The sequence below is a fragment of the Ochotona curzoniae genome, unplaced genomic scaffold, assembly GCF_017591425.1.
Source record: "Ochotona curzoniae isolate NIBS_2020 unplaced genomic scaffold, NIBS_Ocur_1.0 contig_3190, whole genome shotgun sequence".
NCBI classification, from domain to species: domain Eukaryota; kingdom Metazoa; phylum Chordata; class Mammalia; order Lagomorpha; family Ochotonidae; genus Ochotona; species Ochotona curzoniae.
The window spans coordinates 6,865,735-6,873,413 of record NW_024465751.1 but is presented as its reverse complement, the minus strand read 5'-3'; the positions used below and the strand labels follow the sequence as shown (position 1 = coordinate 6,873,413).

Genomic DNA, 7,679 nt, shown 5'->3' with positions numbered 1-7,679 from the left:
GTTAGCTTACCTTTCCACCAACAATGAAGTGCAGTATCTTTCTCCCCACATTCAAGCCAGCAGGTGTTGTTAGTAGAGGTCTGAATGTCAGCCACTCTTATTGGAGTTAGGTGGAACTCTATCTATGGTCAATGGTCAATGTGGTTTTCATTTGTATTTCTCTGACAGCGAGGGAGTCTGAGCATCTTTTCACATATCTGTTAGCCATTTGAATTTGTTCTTTTGAAAAATATCTGCTCATTTCCCTTACCCATTTCTTCACAAGGTTGTTTGTTTTGCTGTTGTTGAGTTTCTGAAGCTTTTTGTAAATCCTGGATACTAGTGCCTGATTGGTTGTATAGTGTGCAAAGATTTTCTCCCAGGTTGCTTCTTCATTTTGTTGATCATTATGTGTCTGTTGTTCACAGCCTAGCACTTTACTACAGAGCTCTGCTTACAGGGACAATATCTGGCCCTTATTTAGGAGAGCTATATGACAGCATTATACCAAGCCTTTTTAAAAGCATGATTTCTTTAGTCGTTATGGCTACTCTGAAAGTAGTAATATCATCTCTATTTAAATTTCAGAAAACTGAACCAATATGTTCAAAGGTGTTCAGTTCAGAAACAAAGCAACAAAAGGGAAGCTTAAATGCTTTCAAATCTCATATTGTGATTTTATAGTACTCCAATGTCTCTCATATGTGAGGGCTGGAATCTGTAGACCTCTATTTCATGGAATGAGAGATGGCTCAGCAAATTTTAAAATGGAATGTAGATAGAAAGCACTAAAAGGTATCCAATTTAAATTGAGATTTAGTTAACTTACCTAGCAGGATATAGAAGATAGATGTCCTAATATCAGTGCAGGCTGCCTGATGTCAACTGACTGCGTCATCCTATGTTTCTGGTTGTTTAGCGCCACTTGCATGGGTTAAATTCTCATCGGCGATAACTCGCAACTAAAAGATGAATGTGTATCCTGCTCTGTGATGTGGTTCTTACCCTCCCATGTCTCTAGATCCTTTGGGACCTAATCTCCCAGTCTTTCTCTTTCTAGACCTTGAACTATTGCTCTCTGCTCCCCTATTTGGGTGCATATTTTCTTAATTTGTGCCGCTTATTTCCAAAAACAAAGTGGAAGGCAAGATGTATTGAACAGCATTCTGTTCTTGGAAAAATTATTTTCAAGGATCATTCTTCAGCAGATTCAGCCCACCTATCAAACAAAACCATTATTTTCTCAAGATTTGCCTTCTCTCATTACTGCTCATATTGTATGAACAGGTGGAAACATAGCTATACAGTAATGGCTAACGACATGAGAAAATGACCTACCTCTTCATGGAACTACATCATGATCTGTCAACTACATGATGACCTGTTGTCTCAACTCTGAATACAACATGACATGTTAGGATGGGTTACTACTAGCCCTCATGTACTTACGCCTTTGTGAACTAATCTGACAAAACTTAGCTTTATGGTCTTGTACAGCCGTGTAGTAGATTGAAAACTTGTGATTGGAATGTCTGTTGTCTGTTAGACTCCATCAGTTCACTGATAGATGTTCTGTGAGAGCTGTGTAATTTTGCTGCATACACAAAGTGGTAGACTTGTAAGAATTCAAAAAGAATCAAATAAATGAGTATACTAGGATACTTCCCTATACTAATAGGGAAAGCCAGCAGAGAATCAGATAAAGGCAGACACACACTGCAGCAAGCTTGATGCTCAAACATGGTGTTTTCCTGACTTGACTCTCATCCCAAACCCAAATAGTTGTCAACATTTTTCCCCACAGCTTCTGGCATTGTTCATGTGGCTTAACCCAAAGTTATCTTTTGTTATGGTATGAGAATCACAGTTTAAGGTGGTCAAAAATTACACCTGTAGAGTCAGAAAGAACCAGTTTGTGTTAGTTCTAAATGTTCTGAATGAGTGGACCTAGTAGCTTATTTTCAAAGCTGTAAGTTTCATCAAAATAGTGGTGTGAGGATGATTTTACATTTGCTTAATACAGTACAAGGGCTATTGTTAGAATGCATTCAACATCAGCTATTATTCTTACTACTATGGTTGTTATTGACAATATCAGAAAATTACACTGCAGCTTCTTCCCTTCCATTATGTGAATATAGACAGAATTGTGTTAAACACAATTTCCATGGCATTTCTAAAAACAAGCCAAGAATGGCAATGTCTGCATTGGAGAACGGGAATCTATACTCTCAGTACAGAGTAACATCATCAACATCTTGCTCATAATCATCGTTATATTTAGTATCATGCTGGGGGGCCAAGCAGTTGGGTCGGATGGCATGGGGGTGTGCCGAGCACAGCTCCTCGGTTAGCAAGGCTACAAGAGTTTCTGGCTGCATGGCAAGGCCCAGTAGAATGCTTCTAATTACCTCATTGCTGCATCACCCCATTGTATGGACACTTGATCCCATCTCTGATATCTCCTGGAATTCTCCCGAGAATGTTGTTGTTTTTCTGCAAATGTGAAATGATTTCTTTTTAATAACAGAAACTGGTTTTACCAATCATGTTATGGTAAAAGGCTCTTTAGTAACTTAAAGACAATGAGACACAGCTAAAAGCATAGAGTAGCACAACTGAATCTATACTGTTTCCAAATGTCTTCTTGTGTGCCCACTTTTGACCTGGAACTTACTCTAAGATTCATGATGTTCTCCATAAGAAATGGCTTGATAATATCTTAGAATACATGGCAATCACGGAGGTACAAAGAGTTTGTTTCCCGTGCAGCCTCAAACTGTTGACAAACTGTTCAACACATGAAATGACACATTTGGCTTCCTACCACACAAAGCAGAAAGTATGGGGCATCTTCTAAAGGGAGACAAATGTGAACCCCCAGAGAAAGATGGTTTAAAACTTCTACCTTATATTGGTACTGATATTTAAGGAAAGTAAATAGAAAAGATAAAAAGAAGTTTTTTGTAAAACCCCTCCATTTGAAGAAAGACTGAGTTGCCCTGATCCTTTTCACTTTCCTTTTAACAAAAGAACAAAAAACAATTGAATCAGTACTAGGTCAAAGTGATGGTAATTAGTATATGACTGACTATAACATTTAATAAAGGATCTATGACTTAATGACTTTATAAATTCCTTTCATTTATGAGATTTCTCTTTAATTTTATATTCTTGATATTTTAAATAATATTAGTTTAGGTTTAGTGAAAATTGATTTTGGATAAATAAACCACCTGTCACTATGTAACCGCATGTGCTGCCAAACATGGAGTTCCTGGCTTCAGCCGGGTGACTGCAGGTTTGAATGAGTAATGGTTTGCTGAAAATGTTTTCTTTGAAGTACAATCATAATCATGTTTTTAGGACTGTTTTTTATTCTCTTAATCGTGCAGTAAAAATGAAACAATTGGATATTGTGTAAAAACTTGTGATAATTTCTATATAAATAAAGGAGGCAGCTTTTTTGAGTTGTCCATTATGGGCATCATGCCATAGTGGTTCACATCTCTTCTCGTCTTCTCGCTGATCTATGCATCCTTTGCAAGCTCTCAAGTCAGCCGGGTTGGCCTCCAGCAGTATCACATTTATTTAACCTTATCATGTGTCAAGCACGATCCTCATTGATGAGGCAGTATTCATTAAGTTCCTTTGGAAGATGGACATTTTGAAGCATTTGGTGATAACTTGCACAAAACGAGCTATTTATTTTTGTTTGTTTATATCATTATTTTCCTGTATACAGTTTTTTTAGACATATGGTTTCCTTCCTACCTTTCCTTTTCTCACTCTCTTTCTCTGCCCTCCCCACTTACTCTCTATTTTGTAATAATATAAATCATCAGCTACAGTTACAATTCCAATGTCCTGCTATCTACATGCGTCATGACCTTGGAGGTTTAGAGAGTGTTAAAGAATCTAGTGTCTTGTCAACGAGTATTTAACAATTTCTTTGGGGGTCTTTCTGTATTCGGGAGTAGGGATGAATGCTGCAGTTGCCCTTTGTTTCCTACACTTGATCTTAGCCAAAAGGCTGAGAAGCGACCCCCTCTCCCTTTGTTTCCTGTTTCTCTAGCTTCATTGCACCATTAGTTTAGGAGAATATAAGTGTATCCTTCTTTACTCACGTGTCTTATTGTTTTGTACATTGCATGGAGGTTGCCTTGTGCCAGAAAGAACATATGATACTTGTCCTTTTGGGATTGGCTTATTTCACTGAGCATAGTGGTCCCCACATTTTGTTGCAATTTTATTCTTTTTAATGCCTGAGTAGTGTGCCACAAAGTAGATGTACCACAGTTTATTTATCCACTGCGTTTTTGATGGGCATCTGGATTGTCCTTGCTATTGCAGACTCTGCTGCTATGACTATAGGGGTGCAGGTTGTTTTCTTGTATGTAGGTTTCACTTTATTGTTTGGATATATTCCCAGGAATGAGAATGCTAGCTCATATGGTAGATCAAATTTCTGTTGTCTGAGCACTTTCCACACTGACTTCCTTAGTAGCTGTACTAGTCTGTGATCCCATCAGCACTGAAGTAGGATGCCTTTTCCCCATATTCTTGCCAGCAGGTATTATTAGAAAATTTCTGCATGTAGGACATTCTCATTGGAGTTAAGTGGAATCGCAGTGTCATTGTTTTTATTTACCTTCTTGCTAGGAAGTTAGAGCATTTTTTCATATGTCTTTTACCCATTTGAATTTGTTCCTTTGGAAAGTGTCTGTTCATTTCCTTCATTCATTTCTTAACTGACTTAATTGTTTTGCTGTTGTTTCTCTGAAGCTTTTTGTAAATCCTGAATATGTGTCCCCCACCTGTTGTGTAGTGTTTAAAGATTTTCTCCCATTCTGTTGGTTGCCTTGTTGTTTTGCTGACAGTTTCCCTTGCTGTACAGAAGCTTGTTAGGTGTGACTCCAGGTGTTAATGTTGGTTTTTTCTGCCTGTGCTTCGATGAATTTTCTATGCCTATGTCTTAGAGGGCATCCTATGTTTGTTTCTAATAGTTTGATGGTTTCTGGTGTAGATTTAGGTCCCTGATCCTTTTAGATTTGATTTTTGTGTATGGTGGCCCGTGAGGGTCATGCTTCTTACATCTTCAGGTTGTTATCCAGTTGTGCCAATAGCTTTTATTGAGGAGACCAAACTTTTTTCCCTTTAACTTATCAAAGACTCGTTGGCTGTACATGTGTGGGTTCTGTTCTGGTGTTTCTATTCTGTTCCATTGATCCTCCTGTTTCTATACAAGCACCAGCCTGTTCTGATTAGCACAGCCCAGCAGCATGTCTTAAGATCAGGAACTGTGATCCCTCCACCTTTATACTTATTCTTTAAGATACATTTTGTATTGGTGGCCTCTTGTGTTGCCTTATTAATTTCTGTATCATTTTCAGCTATCTGAAAATGCTGTTGAAATTTTGATCTGAATATTACTTTTGGCAACATGGTCATTTTGATGTTATTAATTCTACCAATCCAGGAAGATGGTAAATTTCTCCATCTTTTAATGTCTTCCTCTGTTCCTTTTTTAAAATGTTTCATACTTTTCACTATAGAGAAATTCTGTGTCTTTGATTTATCCCAGGGTATTCAGATTCTTTTTCATTATTTTAAAAATAACTTACTAGCTCATTCTCAGTTGCTGTTGGTATATACTAGGGATATTGATTTATGCTCATTAATTTTATACCCTCCTGCTAATCTCCAGAATATACAAAGAACTACAAAACAACCAAAACACCAAAACAAACAAGCCACTCAAGTAATGGGCAAACATTTCACAAAGGAACAAACCCAAATGGCAAACAAACATATGAAAAAATGCTCAAGTTCCCTGGCAATAAGGGAAATCCAAATTAAGACATCGATGAGGTACCACCTAACATCAGTAAGATTGTCCCACATAAAATAACACCAACGACACTTGTTGGCGAGGATGCGGGGAAAAGGGAACCCTACTCCACTGCTGGTGGGGCTGCAGGTTGGTACAGCCTCTATGGAAATCAGTCTGGAGAACACTCAAACAACTCAAAATCTGCATACCATATGATCCAGCAATAGCACTCCTAGGAATATATCCAAAACACCTGTTTCACGAGAAGCCAACATGCACCCCTATGTTCATAGCAGCACAATCAGTAATTGCCAAAACATGCAAGCAACTGAAATGTCCATCAGCAGAAGACTGGATAAGAAAGTTATGGTTCATCTATTCCATGGAATATTACTCAGCTATTAAAAAACAAAATGCAGTTCTTTGCGGCTAAATGGGCCCAACTGAAAACCATACTGCTAAGGGAAATGAGCCAATCCCAAAAGGTTAGATACCACGTTTGCCTTAATTTAAGATGAAATGATGTCAGTATGAAAAATAGTACCTGTAAAATGTAATTTTTTTTTTCTAACATATTGGTTACTCAATACTATGTCCACTAATTCCTTAACGTTATAAATTGTTGCTGATATTATGTTGGGGGTTTTGATTGGTCGGGATGACACTCTGCTGGCTCTACCTTCAGGCCAGACATGGTCTCCCCAAAAAGCCATTGAACTTATCTGGACAATAACATGCTGGACTTTATGCTTGGTATATGCTTGCAATGAAAGAATCTCAACTGAACTTGAACTGTGACAATGCAGCAAGGTGGAGGGATCCACCATGGGGGGAGGGGTAGGAGGAATCCCATTGCCTAAAATACTGGACTAGATAAGATCTGAGTGGAAGTTTCCAGCCTTTTCCCATTCAATATGATGGTGGAGTTTTTGTTTGTTTTGTATTTGTTTGTGTTGTAGAACATCCTTTTATGCCAATCTTGCTTAAGGTTTTTAGCCTGAAATGGTGCTGGATTTTATAAAACATCTTTTATGCATCTCTTGAGATTATCATATTGTTCTTTTGTTTTGTTTTAGCAGGAAAACATTGTAATCACCTGTGTGGCTTCAAGCCATCAGGACACAAGCTCCCTCAAGCCCTTCATCTTCTCAGTTCTTCTGCTGAAGAATCTGTCTTGATGATAACAGGTTGCTTTGGGAGCTTTCCTTTTCCCAGAACTTTGCAGTAGCCTGACAGTGCTACATCAACGATGGGGGCAACTTCAGTCTTGTTTTGGCAGCATTTACTCATGTCTGCCCACTGACCAGTGTCCACAACTTATTGAAGTTGACAGTTGGGCAGAAGCTGTGGTTCCTCCTCAAATATTAATATCTCATACCAACTTTCCCAAAGTAACACAGGTGGTATTTTTTGAAGATGATCCCGTGAAGATGCATGCCACCAGTGTTCCCCGGGCCTCCTGGGCACTTCAGTGCTGGCAGATGCAGCCATGGCTGTGGCTCATGTGGTTGTGCAGTTTCTGGGTCTTCCTCAGTATGGATGGTATGTTGGCTGCCAACAGGAAAGAGAGCATGATATTGTTTTTGTTCTTCATATATTTTTTCACGTGGTGTATCACATTTTTTAATTTATGTATGTTAAATCATCCCTTCATGCCAGAGATAAATCCCACCTGGTCTGGATGGATGATCTATCTGATAGTTGTATTCTGTTGGCTAGTATTTTGTTAAGGATTTTTGCATCTATATTCATCAGGGATAATGGTCTGTAGTTCTTTCTCTGTTGTGTATCTATCTGTTTTTGGAATTAAGGTAATGTTGGCTTCATAGAAAGTTTGGAAGGATTTCCTCCCTTTCTATTGTTCTGA

At 38.3% G+C, this 7,679-nt stretch overlaps 1 pseudogene; it reads right to left on the bottom strand.

The window, feature by feature from the left end:
• Nucleotides 1-6,918: 6,918 nt before the first annotated feature.
• Nucleotides 6,919-7,385, bottom strand: LOC121155934 (annotated as a pseudogene).
• Nucleotides 7,386-7,679: the final 294 nt, after the last annotated feature.